Source organism: Cuculus canorus, chromosome 3 (genome assembly GCF_017976375.1).
Source record: "Cuculus canorus isolate bCucCan1 chromosome 3, bCucCan1.pri, whole genome shotgun sequence".
Classification (NCBI taxonomy): Eukaryota; Metazoa; Chordata; class Aves; order Cuculiformes; family Cuculidae; genus Cuculus; species Cuculus canorus.
The window spans coordinates 63,109,264-63,131,149 of NC_071403.1; the positions used below are offsets into that span (position 1 = coordinate 63,109,264).

The 21,886-nt window shown below is 40.4% G+C and overlaps 1 protein-coding gene across 1 annotated transcript in view; it reads right to left on the reverse strand.

Annotated features, from left to right (window-relative positions):
• Positions 1 to 551: 551 nt before the first annotated feature.
• NID1 (nidogen 1) overlaps positions 552 to 21,886 on the reverse strand; it is a 78,674-nt gene continuing 57,339 nt past the window's right edge. Inside the window, exons 21-22 of the transcript XR_008448973.1 lie at positions 4,377 to 12,807; positions 552 to 694 (exon numbers count right to left, since the gene is read on the reverse strand). The gene's annotated coding sequence lies outside the window, so the exon portion shown is untranslated. The remainder of the gene's footprint in view (positions 695 to 4,376; positions 12,808 to 21,886) is intronic.

Here is a 21,886-nt window from a genome sequence, read left to right on the forward strand (position 1 = left end):
TTATGTTGCTTCTCTTCAAAAGGCTTATGTCAGTATCTCTCTCACAGTCCAGGGCTCTCCCATGTGCTGCTGTGCCCCACAGATCCCCAGAGGTGTGCAGAGACTCCAGCAGATAGGATGACCATTTACAGTCATTGGAACAGGTGAGTCTGTGGGATATGGACTCATATGGAAGTAATGGGTTGTGGGACCAACCTCTGATTAGGACAATCCTCTTCCCTACGCTATGGCTTGTTGTAGCACTGACTGTGTGCTACTCTTCAGGATGAGATTCTTGGGATTTCACTTAGTGGAATTGCAGAGATAGAAGAAATATGTCACTAAGCATGAGGCGTGCTGCTCAGAAAATGCAGATATAACAGCGCCCAGTGGAGATGCTTCATTAAACTGATATAAACCTAATAAAAAGAAGAGCAGCTAATTATCAAACAGAGTTAAGCAAGGAAAGGTGGTAGAAAGCCAAGCAGCAATATTGAGTCTTCCCAATGCAAAGGGGAAACTACCCAGCAAATCTGCCATTTGTAATACCAGAGTGAGGAAGAGATAGATACCTTTTAAGATGATGATTTGCACTGTATTAGTAATCCTTTTGTGTAGTTTTTTGATTAATCTATTTATATAAATCCAGTGGATGAAGGATGGTCACAGAAGCCATGTTGTTTTAAAAATATAGTTTGGAAGCCAAGTGATTGTCCTTTGGAAACAAAAAAGATGCTCTAGTAGTATTTAAAAAATAACAGTGGGAGCTACTTTCTGTAAGCCTGCCATACTTCATGATTATTGTATGAGGAAAATGTAAAGCTAATTTCAGGAAAGGCAGCAGATGCTGCAGAAGACAAACACTGCATAGGCACTTGCATTTCTAGCTGGGTTTGGAAACCCAAAACACCGTGATTGAGCTGATCACTATGGTTACAGATAGATGTGAAAGCTCCTTTTGAACAGACTGTCAGCTGCTGTTGGTGAGGCCCACGGACAGGTGGCAAAAGACAGGAGTGGGAGGTCTTCCCCATCCTGCAGAATAGGTTGCCCATGATGGTTCAGAGGTCTCTCAAAACTATGCCCTGCAAAGATGAGGATAGAATTAGTACAAATACTGCTGCCACTATGAACAGACTGTGGCAGGGCTAGCTTTTCTGATGCAAAGGCAGGGAACAAAGTGTGTATTAATACACAGCCACTGGCATTTAGGCAGTGTCCATAAGCAAACTAACCATCTTCTTCAGAGGTGGGGCTGAAATGGAGATAATGATTGCATACCACAGGGCCACATCCCAGTGCAAACCAGTTCTCTTCTTTGCCTGTACACCATATGATTTAGAGCTTGCACAACAAAAGTGTCCAGTCAACACAACAACATGCAGAGACCAGGATGTTTCCGAATCAAGGACTTTCTGGCACAAATTATTGTTCTCACCCCAGCTCTGGGCAAGCAAAGATGAAATCTAAACTTGTGATGCTCTGCCCACTTCTCCTTGGGATATGTCCACGTATGCACGTGGATATCACGCATCATTTTACAAATTGCTCTAGTTACACTCTCAGGGGAATATATCATTAACAGTTCTACCAGTCTTGTCATTTACTTGGTTAACCATTAACAGAATCACCCTTTTAACAAAGTCCTCTCGAAGTCTATAAACTGTATACAAGTACACGGAGTGACATTCTTCCCTTCAGCACGCCAGGCTCTGGTCTTCAAGGATGCGGGTGATCAGTTGTAGACTATTGAAATGTTGTTCGATTTTCACATATGAACTAGAAATATTTAACTCATCATGTTATGCAAAACTCTGAGAGCCCTTGGGCCACTCTCTTGTATCTCTGCATAAAATCTCAGTGAGGAATGAGGGGATTTGGGTACTGTTTCATGAACCATGTTTGTGCTTCTCCAGCTTTCTGTGTGAATCTGGAGAGGAGAGAGGTGTGAAAATAAAGTTAATCACCAGCCTTGACTGTGGGAGGGCAAAATATGCACAAACAGCACGCAGGGCAGGCTGGTATGAAATGGTCTATCAAGAGGAGAATGGGTTGTTTTCCTGAGGGAAAAGGATCATGGTAGACCCATCACAAGGCTCAAGAACTGAGGAGTAATTTCAGTAATTAAAATTTTAAAAGGATGTAGTATAGGACACATATATAAGACAATGTACAGACAATGTAAAAGAAAGCAGCTAGATGTCTCCTGGGAAAAGCAAAGCCTGCTGCGTGGCTACTCCTGCATCTGTAGATGTAATCTGAATTTGGGCTCAATCATCTAATCAAAGGATGCTGCCAACTATGTCCAGTGAAATAACTAACACTGTTTTGTTTTGAAGAAAGAGCTGCAACACTACAATTATTTCTGATAGTACTTGCGTGGAAAGTACATGCCTTAAAAAACAGACTCCGTGGCATGTCCATGAAAAATCAGGAAGAGCTTGACTCACGGACCTTGTCTTGAGGGACCTGTTGGACCTACCTCATGAAGAACATTATCTCTTGCTTTACGGTATATTTGGAGAGACAGAAAGGTTGAGATCTTGAGAAAAACCTGTGACAACGCTTTCCCTGAGGAGGAATATATCACATGCCTTCAAATCTCATTATCATCCAGTTGCATTTCCGTAGTCTTCAAAAAAATGTTTCTGTATTGTGTGGCAATGTGAAAGGCTCATTCATTAACCAGCTATGGGATTGGAAAAGCGAAACTTTGAGTCAAGCTACGTGCCTCATGGCTTTAGCATGAGGTGATCTCAAAGCCATCAAAAGGGAATGGAACCTTCTCCTCTGCCCCAGCTTTCCCTTCCCTCCTCCCTTGTCTCCTGACTCTGTCCTGTCAAATCACCAGCCTGCCCCAGGTAACTGACTGGTCCCACTCGTAGCAGCAGGCAGAAGTGAGAGCTGAGGAGTAGGCAGTGAAAGGGACGTGGAGAGGAAGGAAGACCTCTCCTGCTCGCATAGAGGTGTTGTAATAGCTTAGTCACACTGTGCAGCTTTGGTGTGTACAGACACAATGGTAAATGTACAAAATAAATCGTCGGGGTCATGGGGAAATCACTTCTTCCTCTAGCTGCCTTTGGTTGCCACACGGCAAAGCAAGATGTGAATTGTTGCGAGAGAATGTTGACTTTTAAGCCGCAGGCTCCATTTCAAGCCCAGAGTGAGAAACCTCCATAAAATGACTTGCAATTTGGAAATTATGCCCTGAAGAGGACCTTCTGCCACCGAGGAATCGTATCACATGTATTTCCTAGCCCTGGCTCTGCTCTGACGTGTCATCAGCAGCAGCCAGACCCTGCCTGAGTCCAGAGGTGCTCTCCCTGCTTTGCAGCACAAGTTATTTTGAGACCTTGTGAAAAATTCCAAGCCAGGCTCCCCCTTGTATTAAACACAATGTATATTAAAGTCATATTTACAGCCTGCTCAGAAAAAATATAAAGGGTGAGGTAATAATGAGCAAGTACAATTAGAAATGCAGTCTAAACCCAGAAAAAAAGCAGGTAGTTTTTTCATACAGTATTGTCTACCTAGCTGTAAAATAGATGAGGCATCTGTCATTCAGAACAGAATAAAGAAGCTTGGAGGCAAAAAAAAAAGCCACAATGATCCATTTTGCATCTAGAAGATGCAGACAATAAAGTCATGACTCATCCTTAACAAGTTCATCTCTATTTTGTGACTAATGCATTAAATTATATAATTCACGAATGTCCTATTCTTCAGGATTTTACTAAAAGCTATTTGCTGAATTAGAGATAGAGATAGCAAAACAACGTGAAAATCAGGGCCTTTTAGAAAAAGGGAAGCAATCAGCACTAATGGATTTATTGTGCAAATGCCCACGTGGTTGAAAAAACATGCACGTACACACACATCTGTCTGCTTCAGCTGTTGGTAGTCATAAATACAGCTTGCTGATGCCAAAATAAAAATCCACATCAATACAATCATATATTTATCTATTTCTGTAACATAGATCTCAAGATACTAGCCTCAACTGTAGCAACAACAGAAACCAGATAGGTTTTCCAAGAGAAATTTAAATTTGAACGAAAGTTAATCCAAGTTCATGCTAAAGAACTTAGTTAATTGATTGGCAGGGCTTACCTACTGAGTCACAGAGGCATCACTCCACCATTTACAATGACAACAGCTGGGATATCACCTCCAAAAGCTCTTTCCTTTTCTGATCCATGACTCTGACCCCTGTGCATATGTCAGAAGTGTGTGTACTACATATACTCAGCACATTTTCACGACAACAGCATATTTAAAGAAAATATTACCTTAGAGTTAGGACACATAAGTACCAAGTCTTAATCTAAAAGACTGTAAAAGAAAGTTTTGAGGAGGTTACAGGTGGTAAGTGGATAGAAATTATCAGATAGACTCACCTTGGGTAAATAAGCTAAATCTCTGCCCAGCAATATAGACAAGTGAATCATGTTTAAAAAGGTGCATATAAGAAAATATTTGCTTGATGCCTGCAAGGAAAAGGAACAATTAAGCTGAACTCTGGATGCAGGTACTCGGCTGACAGGATGCAACGCCAAAGCTGGAAATCATTTACTTTCCCTTCACTCTGTTCATTACCAATAGTATCTCATGCTCTAAGAACGTCCTCTCAGCCACAACAATTCTGATGAGTTCATCACTAGTTTCACAATATTGGATTATCTTTCACAAAAGCCCAGCTCTTGCAATTATGTGGTCAACACAGAAACTCCACTTCCCCTTTAAAAATTACTCATATCCTCAGAGCTGCAGATCAAAGCATAGAAAATGAAAGTGCTGAGGTCTCAGAAAACGGAAGGCTAAAAATTAAATTAATACTTAGAATTCTCAGAAGCATGAATTCTAAAAAACAAATGTCATCATTTTCTACAGGGAGATCGATTCATGGCTCATGCAGCACTGGCATTACACACAGAAGCTTACACAGCCTTCCTTCCCCAGCAGTAAACATGAGCCAAATTGTCCTCAGTATTCTAAAGCTTGTTAGGATCACACACAATCCAGCAGGACTTCTCCACCAGAAACACAGCTAATGACACATATCCATTTTCTAAAAAAATTAGAATTTTATCACAAATATATATTTCTTGGAAAATTCCATTTTATTGAAGAAATCAGGTTAAATTACACTTCAAATTTAATTGAGCTTTAAAAATCTGCAAGGTTTCAATTTTTTTCATTTTGGATTCCCCACTCCTCGCTCCCTACTTGCTTGGCAGAGGTGACCAGAGGATGGCTTTCAAAAGATTTTAACCTCTGGTTAGTGCTTCCTAAATATAAAACTTTCTCTTTAAAAATCACATTCTTACCTGCCCAACTTCTGAACGAAAACCCTTGAAATGATCAGTATGCTTCCAAAATTAATGTAGAGAAGTGATCATAAATAACAGCTTTAAAAAGCAATGATTTCCAACTAAGTGTAAAAATTCCTTACAGACTGCACAGTTATCTCCTGATTCACTGTGACCACACCATGAATAAACCAAGAAACCTTATGGAAAAGATAAGTAATAGACAGTCAGCTTTAATGGGAAAATTACGTTTGCGATGCTTTCTTTGCAAGGATTAGAAACCGGTTTTGTAAAGGACAAGTGGGATCATTTTACACACTTCTTCTGCTTCAGACTTGAGGAACTGTGTGGAGGCACGTCTTGCAAGCATGCAGCGTCTGGGTCTGATAATAACCCCGGGCACCCACAGAATTCACCACTTTTAGATCAGTGTGGTACATTTAACACAACAGGACACATTTCAGCACAGAGTGAGTAGGTTGATGTGAGTTAAACAAAGCTATGATTCTATCCATGGTACATTTTAATTGTGTGCTATGCTTCCAATACAAAAGAAGATCTAGTTTACCCAACATCTATATAACATTCTTTCTCATTAAGAATTTATTAGCAGTGTCATCAATACTGAAATCACAAGGGGGGGAGAAACCAAGTCCATTTAAAACCACTAATTAGCTGGGAAATCTGGTTATACATTCACAACAGCTGTTGCCTTCTTGGGGTTTCAGTGATCAGCTGTGGAAATAAATGCACATTGGAACATATTAACAGAAGGCAAAGCTTTTTTGTGAATTAAAAAGGCCCTTAAAGGTGGAAAAATTCCATGAAGGTATGGAGGATATAAACCTGCACAGTCAAAATTGTACTTAGTTTTCCTGAGGAGCATTAAAAACACTGAAAATGCCTCCTCTGCTACATGATTTACTTCCTTGATGAAGAACACAGAGTGCTTTCCTGAATCATAGTCACGTGAGGTTTTGCTGCATGCTGCAACTCTTGGTTTAATTTATAATTATCTGATAGGATTTGCAGCTTTGGCTTCTGTTCCTCCTGAAGACAATGGGAGCCACGTTATTGATTTTAAGGAGATGCAAGTGCAGGCAGCTCTTCCATCCATAGTGAGTACATACATGCAAGAACATGCTACCTTAGTCTCCACTTACTTAGTTAAGAGTTAAATGTACAGGAAAATAGCACATCTTTAGCTACTCTTTGCTTCCCGCTCTCATTGAAGACGGCCACTAATAACACTAATGGCAATTTCCCTTTTGGTCTAAAGAAAGCCACTACTACCTCGACAGAGAACCAGGTACTGTTATAGGTCCTGTGTTACTGCTTAGGTTGGGAGTACTTTTTAACCAAGAAGGTTTCAAACCTAAGGTCCATTGAAGGATAATGAACTTCATTAATTTTCCCTTGAATAGAGAGTGGCTAATTCAATTCCTTTGTACATTGAAGTCGAGTCATAACATCAGTCAAAAACCAATAGCCAGCTAGCATAAATTACACAATGCTGATATATACTGCTTTTAATATTATTTTAAAAGTCTGTTCATGCTATACTAGTGTTTGTGTCTTAGCTGGTGCAGAAGGCAGTTCCTCATAGATTGTTTCATGTCTGTTCCAGAGGGAACATGAATCACTATAATAAGATCCAAGGCTACCTTCCCCTCCTTCAGATGATCACAGTTTCCAGGAAATCTTTTTAATGCCATCCCTGGGCAGTAACTGGAGATCAGCCACGGAAAAATTCTGAAATCACAGGTCTTCATGCAAGACCATACAGCTGGCGAGCCATGTTTACTCCAAGCATCTCTAATTAACTAGCAGGACTGGAATAAAGTAAACATATTAGAAAGTAAAATAAGTTCCGAAATCACAACCCTAACCACTGATGTAACGTCTGTGAAAACTTTCACAGGGAAGACATGCTGACTCCTTCCTAATTCATTACAGAGAAAAGAGAAACAATCATGCTTTAGCCCCATAGTTAGGAACTCCAGGTTTTGAAAGCAAGATTGTGGAAGAGTTTGAAGATATCTAATTTGTTATATGCTAACATCAAAGGCTCAGAGAGTTTGTCAATGTGTGAGAGTTTTTTAAAACTTTTGGTTGTAAATTACCCATTCTACAGGCTGAAGAATATTTAAGTAGCAGTTTTTAACATAAAAATTTTCCTAATTATTTTTTGAATGAAAGTATAAGAGCTGAGCATACAATTCGGTTTCTTTTCAAAGAAAGAACAAATAGCTGTAAGCACTATTATACTTCAGTTCCTGACAGATTTAGCATCCCTGCCTAATAATGCAAATAAATATATGGCTTCAATATCTTTTTTACCTGCTGTTGCTCTACAAGTAACGATGTTGGGTTTCTTCACCAGCACTGTATGACAACTGCAAATCTGTTTTTGCAAACCAGAAAGCAGCTTATTAGGATTTTGCTCCCTTTCATATTTGCTTGGAGTTTTCGATTCTGAATTGTTGATTTACTTGAAGTCAAACTTCCTGTGATACACCTATTCTGTATGGGGAAAACCCCCATACTGGCCCTCTGTAGATGACTGTCCTGGTCCTGAGACTATCTAGAACTGCCTTATCTCCAGTTCCATTACTTTTTGGTTTTAGTGAAGAGGAAGGAAACTTACATTTCATTCAAAAGGCAGATAAACTAACCTAAAATGTTTTATAAAGTGTTGTTGTTTTCTATCATGAAGAGCTCAAAGCTATTACACTTGGTTCATGTGCTCTGATAGAATTGTTTATGTTGGTACTGTGCTTCTGTCACAAATGCAGCAGATTTTAGGGTTTGTTCTACAAACACATTTGCTTCCAATTGCTAGCCTGTTTCTTGAAATAGAATATTCTGCAAGTGCAACTTAAAACAAAATAAAACAGAGAGAAAAAAAGAAACCAAAAAAAGATAGCATTTTCCTACCAAAAAACCCAGTATGCATTAACTAGTGTGAGAAACTTTGACATTCAAAAATCAATTAATTGTTCAAAGTAAAAAATATCTATTCACAAGACAGTTTAAAATTGTTTGGGACGGTGAAAAGAAGAAATCAGACATATTATTTTGTCAAGAAGACCTGCTCCTGATTGTGCCCAGTAATTTATTGCCAGTGGAGGTGCCTTAGGACTGTCAAATGTAAATACACAAGCAGATACACCGATAAGTCATGCTGTACTTTAATGTGTTAGACTGAACTTTCACTGCTTATCAGGTCAATAATATGTGAATTTTACCTCTGTCATCTGAGACCACCACAGCCAGCAAGACCACAAAATTTGCTCAGGCGGGCAGTTAATCTTGCCAAGATTGCTAAGTTAAAAAAACCCCAGAGTCTGAATCCAGAGCTGGCCAGAGCAACTTGGAGTTTACTCCTGACTGAGGTCCCTAGGAGGAAAAATAATGCAGAACTGAAGGCAATCACCCTGCGAAGATACTGAGGAAATCTAGGCAATAGGAAAGCCATTTGGAAATGCAAAGTTTTCTGTTCTTTAATCCTTCACTACAGAACATTTTGATACACCCTCTCACTGGGAGGAATAAAAATAATAGTATTTTAGTAAAATTAAAGACAATCACAGAGCAGTTTTCAACGAATGAAGCAATTAATAAACACTTGCTCAAGAGCTGCAAGCCTGTAATGGTGCAATCGCTCCTGGAGACTGCTATGTTCTTATAAAGGAAAAAAGAAAGCAAGGAGAAAGAGTGAGAAAAATATGTCATCAGCCAGACTTTCTAGAAGATTGTTGGTGAAATATGAAGACTTCTGACTGTGAATTGTTCCTTTAAGCCCAGCATGAGTAATGGGCACAATTCTGCTTTTCTGTGCACCAGCTAAACAGGAAGCTACTCCATTTCACTTGACTGATTTAGACCACCTCTGCAGAGAGCAGGGGTTAATGAAATGTAAATCACTGTGTTCACCTGCTGCTGTCAGCCCCAGAAGGAATGTTTCATAGATATGCAACCACATGGAGCTTCTGAAGAGGCATGGTTGGTAAAAAATGTTGAACCGTAGAGACACAAGAGAGTTGATCCTGGGATTTCACAGAAGATAGAGGAAGAGAGGGAGTATACTCCTAAGGGATCAGTGAGAGGCAAAGGTACCAATGGGCTGGTAATGGTCTTCCCACCAGAGCAAGGGCAGACTGACAACACAAAGTAAGAGGTTCATTTTGCAGTTTTCTGTGAGCTCCCAGGCTTCCCTCACTGACCCACCAGACAGTGGTTTCATGGTACTACTCCGTCACCAGAATATCCAGCTGAAGAGGTTCCTATACTCAGACAGTGATCTCTGACTCTTCTGTAGAAGGTGAAGCCATGCCACCAGTACAGGTCCTCTGAGACACTGTTTAGAATCCAATCACACAAACAGTTAAGTCAGCTGCAGCAGGAAGAGAGAGGAATATTTTAAGGCAGATTTGTCATTACATGTTTGTAACATAAGGGTACAATCTTAGCTACTCTGCAGCGGCAGCGTAACTCTGTGCAACTCTAGTCTTTTATTGTGCTGACACATCTGACAAGCTAACTCAAGATGAATTCACTTGGAGAGCAGTTTATTTGAATTGTTGCTGGAATGAAAGCAAGCACTCCAGTGGTATCAATGAGCTTTCATTCTTGAGCACCAAGTACACTATGAGGAGTACACATATTTTATTAAAGCTTAAGACTCCTCTTTTCTCTTCCTGTATTCCATGTAAAGTATTTGTTTTATCAACAAGGTTTGGACTCAATTTTTATTTACTGTGGGCTACTAACTCTTCAAGTTTTATTTATTGCACAACAGATGATATATTAGAAGTGATATGATAGCGACCCGAGCACTGTTAAACCAAATTACAAAGACATCAGAAAAAACCCCATGGCTAATGCTATTAAGCTATTGGACATGGACCGATCACTACAAATGGAGTAACTTGTTACAACATTTAAGGAAGTAGAATAATAACCCAGTTCTGCTATTATTCCATTATGTATGAAATGGCTCCAGTTCTATACTCCTGCTTTACAAAAGTACTCTTTGACAGATGCACTACAACTAAAATTGTTATACATATTGTTGCAAAATAGGAAAGCACCATGATACACGACCTATGGCACCACATATTATAACTTGTCATATATTAGGAGAACATGACCTGCATCAAAAATGAATAGCTTCTACACGTGACTTGTGTGTGAACAGCACTAGAAATCATCATGCAGAAAATCTCAATATACACGAAATCCACCACAGTTCATTAGAGTTGCTTTCTGTCTCTTTTCAACCAGATAAATGTCAGGCCATTAGAAATCAGTGTTTCTAGTGAAAGTACACAGGGGCCATGGCTGAAGTGAAGATCAAGGCAGTGAGACTATTTCCAGTTACCTATGAGACAGATGTGTGCAGAAGCAGGTGGGCTGCAAAGGTCTCGGCTGCACTTGTGAGTCCTCTGCAAGAGCCATGGGACTTAAGCATTTGGCAGCTGGAGGTTCTCATACCTTAGATACTGCTTAGGTGTTGAATAGAATAAATTTCAGCAAGGAAAAGAAAAGTCACTTCTGTGTTTTTTTCATACAGAGGTTGGCCCAGCTATCCAGGATGAAGTTGGATACTTGAAGTCCTCCTACAAATGCAGAATCAAAAGACACCAAGAGAAAGGATGAGCAGTGTGGTGTCTCCTGCAGAGAGGAATGCCCTCAAGGGCTGCTCTGCTGGCAAGTGACAAGCCTCCAACAGCTCAGTTGAGTTTATTGTGCAATATTCTTCTGGCCATAGTTTCTGAAGTACACACATCTGTACATTAACCACTAACTTGTTTTGTGTCGTTAAACTGCAAGAAATGGCTAACAACCCTCTTCTTTTTCACTCTTTATCTCTCCTAAAGGGAATGTGGAGTTGGACTATCAGTAAGCCAGCTTGTTTTCAACTGCATGAGGAAGCACAAGAAAACGTCTTACATTCTAAAGCAGGAACAGGGAACATACATATCAATCTTTATCACCCTCTATAAACAAACTGTGCCTTGAGATAAGAGTGTATTTCTGAAGAAATACCCCAAGACCATTTTTGAAATGAGGACGTGTGAGTTCACAAAGTGTAACCCTTCTTCCTCTCTCTGTTTGTCCCAGAACTGTGTATACACCACTGACATTTCCTGACTATCTGCAAGTAGATTTTCACGCACAGCACTTTTTAAATTGAAGTTTCAGATGAATATCATAGGAATTTGTTTTAGATCAGAAGCAATAAACCAGATTTGAAACAATGTGTGAGAGATCACAAAAACTTCAGTAACTGGAAAAACACACCACTACTCAAGAACAAACAAGGTATACCATAAAATACCAAGCCAAATTTCTAATGCACACGGATGAAGGGAAGAACCTAACGCAATTCAGTACATCATTTTCGTATACATATCTGACAGCATATATGAAGATAGACATGTTACATATGTTGTTCAAAACCAGCCTTTACTGTTCAATTTCCTTGCTTTCCCTAAGAAAAGCAAATTTAAAAAAATGTGATACTTGTAAACTCCAATTCTAAATAGCTCTAGTTAGTAAAAATTGTCTAATGCAAACAAAAACCATTAACTCTTTTCCACCTTAAAAATAATAAGCAACCTATTAATATTTGGAGAGTACAAGGTAAAAATTATCTGATTTCTTTTAGATGTTAGAAGCACATCAGAATCTCTGAATACATTTCTTTTTAAAGCTGGTGGTGACTTAAATCCAGATTTTTTTCATCACATCTCACAGTTCATTAGAGACCTACAAACAGTTTTCCCTCTTCTTCTCTCATTAGCATGACAACAGGCTGCAACATGAACAGTCCATGCTCGCAGCTACAGTGGAGCAGGCTGTAAACAGAGAAGAAGCTCTTGGCAGTGGCTGACTTGACCAGAGGAGAAAGCTCATGAGTTATGGAGTCTTTGTTGATTTGGAAATTAAGTTTATACTCTTGACAAGAAGACCTTCCCCTCATTCTTTTTTCTAGGAGAAGAACTAAAACATAAGCCTGACTGAGTTTGAGCAGTGAGAAAGTTCCTCATGCAAGCAATTGTTTTAAGAAGAAAAGAAACTGTGTGAAAGTGGTTGATCGCCAATGAACATTTTGTTAAACTAGAATTTGCTTTTCAGTGCTCAGTATCACAGCCGGTTTCAATTTCATACCTCCATTCACTTTAAAACGCACAGGGATTTAGATTTCCACTCTTGCATTCCACATCTTGACCAACAGCTGCTTGTATATTTTGGACCAAAAGCTCCCCAGTTTCATTCTCACTGAAAATTATAAGCTCAATAAATTATCCATACCACAGTTTAGAAGGCAGAATAGGAGAGCTTTCTTATCCTTGCCAGGTTGTAGGAATAAAGATGTTCTGAGTTTTTCTTCCTGAGAATTTATTACCACATTGGCTTGGAGGTCAGTAGGTCCAGCAGACAAAGTCAGAAAAAGGGGAACCCTTTACTATCCAGACTAGGAAGTGCTGAAATTTATCACCCTTTCCAGAACCTTAGTGGAAAAGAAACAATTAGAATAAGACAGCAAAAAGGAAACAATCATGGCAAGCCTCTTCAAAGAAAATCAGCAACCGTATCTCTAGACTGCCTAGAGATATAAGTCTTTCCAGGATGCACCCTTCCTTAGTGCTTCCTAAATACAAAAGAGATTGCTGTGTGATTTACCTTCTGTCAGGTCTTAGGATGTTTTACTTCCATACAGACAGGAAATACCTGGTGACACTTCCACAACCGTTAAAAGGTTTTTCAGTACCCCAAAGGATATATTTTAGGCTACTGCCCTCTACTATAAATGGCTTCAGAAAAGTTGTATTGAGGAAAAACAGGTTTTTATTGTACTACCTATTAAGTCAATGTTAACACTCCCAGATAACCAATTTCTAGTAAAGGACTTCAGCCCCTCCAAGCTGAATGTTTTAAAAATATATGCTAAAATGTGAAAACAAGAAGTCCCATGCTTTAGAGACTGCACAAATCCCAGTTCCCAATGCATAAGAGAGAAGATTGTAACAGAAATCAGATACTCCAATCCGTCACTATTTCACCACTTACAGCCCCCACTGTCAGTGATGGAACTATGGAATAAAGGGGTGACAGGACTGGTCAGGTAAGGCAACTTTCAGGAAAGGCTTTGCACATGTGTAAAGCATTGTTTCACTAACAACTGGTGTAAATCAATGTGAATGACATCATACAGCCATACATGAAGGCCATCCAGCTGCCTGCTTTCCTGCAGATACACCATCTGTTTCATTCAAGGGTGCTGGAGGCTTGAGTCAAAGCCCATTGTAATTACTGGAAAGATTCCCATGAATCTTTGACTCCATGACTCATCTGTAGCTTATACAATGCACAAAATGTCAGGCTTGCAAACTGCACTGTGCAAGCATGACAGCTAGGGCTTAAACAAAACACAGCAGCAGTCATCTCTCTCACACCAACATATGCCAGGATTCGATCTGGGGAAACTATCACAGCTGCAGTAATGCAAAGCAGGAGCAGGCAAGAGAGGGGGACAACTCTGAGCTGATACCTATTACTAGAATGACTTTAGGAGACAAGAGGACTCTCGGAGCGAAAGGAACCAGTTCCGCTTTCATATCTCTGGGGTGATACTATAATACCATCAGTGGAGATGATGCGCCTAAAAGGAAAAACATAGGCCATGATGCCAGAAGAAATCACGCACCACTGGAGAGGTGGGAGGAAAAAAATCTCTGAAAGAACATTATGAGTAGGCAGAATTCAATGGCAGCGAGTAAAATGGGAGGATGATATAAAAATAGCTACCTATATCTATGGATTCCAGTTGCCTTCCATAAGTAAAGGTGACAGCACTTCCCCCCCCTTCCCACCCCCACCCCTGCCATGATTATATAAAGGGACTCAGCATGAGTCACTTGTGCAGACTGCTGGGAAATACATCCTCAGGGGAGCTAATTATTGCATATATCATAACAAGCTCGCAGAAGAGGTTTAATAAACACCTGCCACTGATTCATTATCTCCAATTCAGGAAACAGAACAACTGTCAGCCTAAATGACACAGTTCTGTATTTTCTACTAATTCTGAAAAAAAAGAAGTGAAGAGTAAGCTCTGACAACACCTTTGGTTTCAAAGCTGTTTTCAGGTAAAATGTGTATTTTTAAAAGTATGCTAATTTAATCTCCAAACCCCCACAGGAATACACAGTAGTTAGGGCTTCTTCTCTCACTTTCTTGACAAGAAGCAGGGAAAACCAAAAGGTCACCAGATGTCTGATTTCACTTTTGGACTTGCATAAAACAAACCACTCTGCCAGTGCTGATGGTTCAGCAGAACTGTGTCAGGTGAGAAACATGAAATTTGAAAGCCAGCAGAACAGAAAGGAGGAGCACTACAGTGAAGGGCACCAATTCTTCTCTTGCTTTGTACTTTCTCCTCCTGTGAAGCAGACAGAATAGACACAAAAAAATTGTCCTTACTTTCTTATTCCAGCAGAAAGATTGAGGACAGAGGGAGGCAAAAGGAAAAGGGCTTCAGAAATCAGGGAGACGAAAACAAGAGGGAAATCTCAAGCAGAACACTTAATTCCAAAAGAAAAATGTGTGATCGGCATTGGAATTTGACTAGGATGCTGGTTATGTACCACATACTCAGAAAATCCCTTCTCCTGAGGGACTTTCCTTGGGCAAGTGAGAAGGTGTCGTGTGAAACCGCTTATCTTCATATGGTCTACAACATATTGAGGTAATCACACCTCTTGCTAGGTACAGCCTACTGAAATACAGTTGTGATAAATATTTGCACTCATCTGCATTATCTTGTATGAGACGACAGGGGAATAAATCACAGAATTACAAAATCTATAGGTTGGAAAAGGCCTTTAAGATAAAAAAGTCCAACCACAAACCTAACATCACTAAATACTAATAATAAATATGAAAAAAAAAAAGGGAACGCGAATTGTGATTTTTTTCCCAGGCTGATGATGTTTCTGTTTCTGTGAGTCCATCAGCTGTTCTGTGCACTCTCCTTTCACACACTTATGTCAAAATGTGTCAGAGGAAGATGCACTTACATCGTAGTCCCCGGTACAGCTTGCTTTTTAGGCAGTATAGGCTCACACATGCAAAGCGGTCATCATTCAGCAGAGCAAGGCAACAGAACAGACGGACTAACTTAATACCTATTTTTTAAAAAAAAACAAGTTGATCTATTTAGCTGTCATGAGCATCAACATCTGGGCAATTTTATCTTTTTGACCCTTCATCAACAACATATCGAAACAATTCAAGAAAGAAATGCAGCAGAACTGGAACTTGGTACAGAAAATAAAAAAGTCACGCAGTCAAGAACTAGAACGGTTGTGGATACCACCTTTTACTGATGGTTGCTTTAGACTGAGCCACATTAGCTTGAAAAAACATTGGATTGAACAACATACACTATTTACTTTTCAGTGTGTCCAAACTCTCTTTGGACTCTTTTGCATATTCCTATATTCTGACTGTGTATTGGTATAAATGAGAAGTTACTCCAAAGAAATTGATGATGTTAACTGGAATGTGCAAAACAAGAATTAAGTTCAAAAAAGCAGTAGCTGTATATACTCTTAGAGCATCCCTAACACAGGAACCTAAATTCTTTTAAACACTATAGATGGCTTCCAATTAGTCACAGACTCAGTACCCAGCGAATGCAGAAAAGCATTTCTCCAGTTCCAGGAAACCTGCTGGTTAGAGCAGGTTAGGGTAAAATTCAGATCTGGCTTTCTCCTTTAAATAACATTAGTCAGCCTAAAAGGTCCCAACTTAAAAATATTCCAAAATGAAAGTCTTACCCTGCACTGAGTAGCCAGGATCTGAGACCCTTTGTTCTATTTGTTACTGCTTACCCAATCCACATGCCTCAAAATTACCTGGGAAAGCACTGGCATCAGATATTAATCTGGCCAAACTGGAAGAACTCCAAATCCAACATATAGTACCAGCCGCACCTAGTATTTTGTGACTGTATTTATAGAATAGGGATATGGAAACATTTAATAAAGGAAGAAACACCCTCTTATTATGTCTTGACCAATTCAGAAATTATAGAGTCTATACTCACACTGCTCTAAGGATTGTCTGACGTGGCCTGTCTAAGGAAAGATGCCTGGAGCTGAATTTTCCCCCGGTTCCAGTTCTTTCAATTTATTATTATTTTTTTTTTAACCTCCAGCTTGCTTCCTCAGCAGAAGGGCTGTAATGACATGAGACACTCAGCTGAGCTGGGTTGGGCATGCTTGGGATGATGGATGATGGGATTAGTTGCCAAAAGGTTGCATGCACAGCAGCAGTCTGGCAGAAAAGCTCTGTGTACAAATGCCACAGTGTGAGGCATTGCCTGGATGAGGCTTTTCCAGAAAAAAAACCCCACAGCACAGTGGCCCACTATGTTCAGCAGAAATTAATTCCTGTTGAAAAGGACACAGAGAAAGATGTTGGGAATCTAAAACTATCTTATAAGGGGAGGCTAAAATGACTAAGCTTGTTTCGTCTAACAGAGTCTGGGAGGGCACATGATCACTTTTTGTAAAAACACTGGAAAGTATCACAAAGAAAGGAAAAGAGCAGGTTAAGCAACGGGGTGATGTTGGCACAAGAACACATGGCTGTGAATCAGCCACATAAAAATTCAGACAATGCTTTCTAACCATCGATAAAGTAATTACCAGAACAGACTTCCAGGCAGGCCCAGTGGCTAAATGAGGCCTAATCAGTTTTAAAATGGAGCTTGATAAATTTGATAAAGGGATAATAGGACAAGGTTGCCCGCAACAGCAGACAACTGGACTCCCTGTTTTAGAAGATCCCTCCAAGCACTAAACTCACAGACAAACATGGCAATAATTTCTCATGCTATGAATTCTTGCTGAACAGTATACTGAGTCCACTAAACTCTGTGCAGTATTTGGCCTAGAAATGAATACTTAATTCAGGTCTTGGCTTAAAAACATTGCTGTTTCAAAGTGCCAGATATAAAAGGCCTTTTGCAAAGAGAAGAAAATTGAATGGTACATTAGTGTTGAGAAAGAATTATCCCAGATTTTCTCCATCTGTACCGCCCCTTATTTTCAGATACTTATATGATCCTATTATTGTAGTTTATCCTCCCATTATTATTTTGTGAGGTGCTAGTAACTGCCCTCATTATTTTGTGGCTTTAATACAAAACATTTAAAATCTTTTCTACAAAGGGGTCACTTTATCCATTAATGAATACAGTATGCTATAATGCCCAGATTAACTCCATATGAGAGATCTATTAGATCAGGGATAGAGTACTGCACTCTGAATTTGGAATCTCACCCTGAAACACTGCAGTGGAAAAACGGTTAGACCAGGTATCTCGGTCTTGTTTAGCCCCTGGCTCAAGAACTGGGCTCTGACCCTCCAGAAAAATGAGACATTTTCAAGTTTTTATTTTTATTTTTTTTTTAAATCTACATTCCCATTCAGTTGGCTTAGCTACTTCAATAGCCTTACAATCTCTGACTGATGGAGGAAGGTGGCTGAAAATCTTGGGAGACTCGAAAAGCCGAGTGACCTAAGGTAGAACAGTATTCATCACAACAGCTTCCTGACAAGCACATTGTTCAGTCCTGAACAGGCACCACGATTCCTCTCCTAAGGATGATTTTTTTTTTTTCCCAGAACTAGAACAAACAAGTGGAGTTAAGATGTTTAGCATGTGAAAAATATCTTTTGCAAAGATCCATTGTCAGATGAGTCATAGATCTGGACCTTCTCCCACTATCTGTTCCAATGGTTCCACTGGGGTGGCCAGTGGCCAGGTGCTCCCTGCTTGACCAAGACCATGGGGCATCCTGGTAATCCAGAACAGTGACTACCTGGCCTGGCCGCTGGCCTCAGGCCGGCAAGCAGATGGTCTGCCTGGCCCAAGGGTGTGCTAGAAGAAAAAATTCAACCTGTAAGGGTTTGTTTCATGTTTTACTGACATTAACAGTTGTTGGAACTTTGTTTCCATAGGGAGCTATTTAATGAAAATATTACTGCTGGGCTGTTGTCGGTACAGAGCAGAACTAAGGTTATTTCACAGGTTTGAGCTTCTCTCTGTCTACACTGCTTGAGTCTCTCAAATAAAATCTTAATATTGGCATTCATAATGCTTTTGTTCAAGAAAAATGACAGCAATTGCTGTGACATATATTACTGATAGAAATGAAAACTCTATTTCAGTACAGCTTTTTGGGAGACTTGCTGTGAAGCATAGTACTATCCAGAGACCCATGAATTAAAGATTGCAGAGGGCCTAGGTGTCTCAATGCAGAGCCATCACGCTTTCATGACAGCAGCTGAGCTCTGAGAAATTTAATAAAATGATAGCAGCTTCCTGAGAATAGTAACCCAAACACTCTGTTTGGAACACTGCCATCCCAATGGGGATACCTCACCATGTTTGTCCAGATTATGGCTCATCTCTGTTTGTTCTGCTCTTTTATTTTTAATGGGAGGAAAAGGGTTCCACCACTCCCAGAGAGGGCCGCTCATCTTTTTTTTTTGTTCCATCTTCTAACATTTTACTTTCTGAACCTTCTGTACTTCCTGGTGCTACCGTTCGAATCCCCAGTCACCACTGCAGGGAACATGCACGCTTACATTCCTTTGCAGGCTAAGCATCATAGCAAAAGTTCTGCAGGTGCAAACCCTGCTCAGCCTCTCCGTGCCCCAAGTCCACCCCGACTTCCCCTGCTCCAACCGCGACAAGCTCACAGCTGGGGGAAAGACATGCTGTGTTGATATACTACCACCTAGTGGTAAGTACTGCTGCCCACCCCCCCGACTTCAGCAGGACAATTCCCTACAGCATGTCCGTTCCCAGATTCCTGAATTTTATCTCATGGTTTCAGAGTGAACTCCCGAGCAATACCATTGCTCATGCGGCAGCCTCAGGCTGCTGCTTTCCTGACAACACTGCTCTTCCACGGGGCCACCGTGAACAACAGCACTGATTCTCAGCATCACTTTTTCTGCAAACTTACTGCCCTCCCCGCAGAGAGCTCTGTGCAAACCATCAGTCTTTCCATTACATCCCTGCAGCAGAAAGGGCTAAATCTGTGTTTGAGCAGAGGTCCTTTAGTGTTGCCTCAGAAGAAACTACTGCTGTCCAGAGCTCAGCTCCCCCCTCCCAGGGTTACGTAGGCAGCTGAGCTGTCGATCTGCAAGATGGATCCAACCTTTCAAAGTGACTCTGGTTCTTCTGGGCAAACTCCAGCTGTGTGGCCACAGGGTTCCCAGGCAGACACCCTGTTCTTGCCCTCAGGAAGAGGACCCTTCAGCCACTGGCTGCGAAACCAACACAACACCATCCAGCTGCAACAAGCAAAAGCAGACACTGGGAAACACCTTCAGATGAAGAAGGGCTCACTATCTAACACAGTACTCAGAAGCAGTTCTACCTCTACGCTTCTTTTCCCGCCTTGCTCCAGAAGGTGTGGGAAACATTAAGATAAGGCTACTGTAACAATTACAATTTTTTGAAATTTGGAGAATGTTATCCAAGCCCTGACAAACCAGAGAATGGAGGATGCATGAAAATGGTCCCCCAAAATACAGAAATGAAGACACAGAAAGAAACAAGTATTGCAGTAGGACAAAATATTAGATCAGATTCTGCTCCATTGATTTGTAAGTATGAATCCACAGTTGCAGAGCACTCACATTTGCTACTGAGGTGAGGCATGCAAGTACTAGCCTTAGATATTTCTCCTCTGACTAAAATTCACCCTCTGCTTTTTTATTTGCTAGTTAGCAGATTTTAAAAGTGCAAAAGAAGATTTAACTCTCCCACCAGCTAAAATACATGGTGAAATGTGCAATAATGCAGAACTCTAATCTCAGCATTCCTTGGAAGGAAAGTAGGGAATTCTTTGCAAAAGCTCTTCACATTTGTTTCAGCTGATTTTGCAACTTCACAATTCTTCTTCATCCTTCATCCAAAGATCACAGTCCACTACTTGGGGGCTGTAGTGAAATATGGGACAATTATTGTTTTGCAGTTCTTTATGTAAAGTATTTCTAAAACTGACAGACTGCCTTTTGCACACTCTGTGTAGGAAGTGGAAGCTTTCACAAAGATGAATCCTTTTCAAATTCCCAGAGATTGATCGTAAAGGATCAGGAGAGAAAAGGAAAGCAGTTCACATTGGAAATGCTGTACTGACCTTAATCACAAAGCATTCTAAACACATTAAAAGATAGCTTTCTCTGTCACTTATACTGGATTATGTCAAACAAATTACTTAAAATTATATATTGAACCTACTATTTATGTCTTTCTCCCACAGTCACTGCTTATGTTATCTTTTAGGTCTTATGTTCCTCCTCTTGTACAACCCTTCCATTAACTTCCTTTAGTGATGCTTAAGTCGCACTCAGGTAATCAAACAAAGCTTAGCCTTGCCTGCTATGAAAACCATGTTTGCATGTTTGCAGATCTTCACACAAAACGCAAAACATTAGTTACATGGAAGTGTTGTTAAGCTCTTTCACTGCATCTTACAGGGTCAGGACACAACACCCAGCCTCCCTTCTGAAACCTCCCTTTTTTTCTGCCCAGTCAAACACTCCTGCCAGCCAGACACATCACCATTTGAGTCAATAACTAGTGCTAATAAATTTCTCATCCAAATCTGTTAGCGCCCTGCTTTGGCAACTCACCTACTCCTTGCTGATCCATATGACTCCTCTTCTGGGCCATCCAAACTGTCATGGGTAGTTCTTGATTTTTGCTCTTATCACCCTCAACTTTAACACTTCCCTGTTGTCTCTGGTGCCAATTCCTTGACCTTTCATTGAAAACTTTCACAGTCTAGCTTTACCCTAGCAAAAGGCTGATTTCCTACATCTCTTCCTGCACTTTCACGCTGCCTTCCATGTTACCGCAGAAAAACCTTCCTCTTGCAAATCACTAAACCCACCAAAGGTACGTTACTGAGTTCCTCTTCAAAAGCACACCCTTCCCAAATGCATCCAGGTAACTCCAAACTAAATAACAGAGGTAAGCAGTGAAGCCTATGGACACAATTTTTACCCAGTTGTTTCTGTTCATTTGCCCCAGATCCAGCCCAATCTTTGGGCTCACCTACGTAGCACACAACTTGTTTTGGCCTGTAATGTTTCATGTGTGGGACTGCCATTGTCACAATGCACTTGTTTTCTCCTGCATGCATATACACACTGAGTGGAATTTATATCAAATCAAATCAGAAAAAGCTCCTCATTGCCTTAAGTTTGATAACCCTTTTCATAGGCTGGAAAGTTATACTGACAAAGCATTTTTCCAATCTTTACACTTTAGAGAAGGGTTGTGAAAATCCCCACTTGTTTAAAAATGCAAAATAGCCCCAAATTTCCATTTTCTGCCCCTCCTTCATCTCCATGAATCTGTCCTTAACACTCCACCTAAGATATCTTAGTAAACAGCTCATGCACAGGAGTAAAGGTCTTGGACTGTGCTGTGAGGAACAGACAGTTACTGAGTGGGCAGCAGACCTCTGGCCCACTACTGTCACTGTCAATGGAGC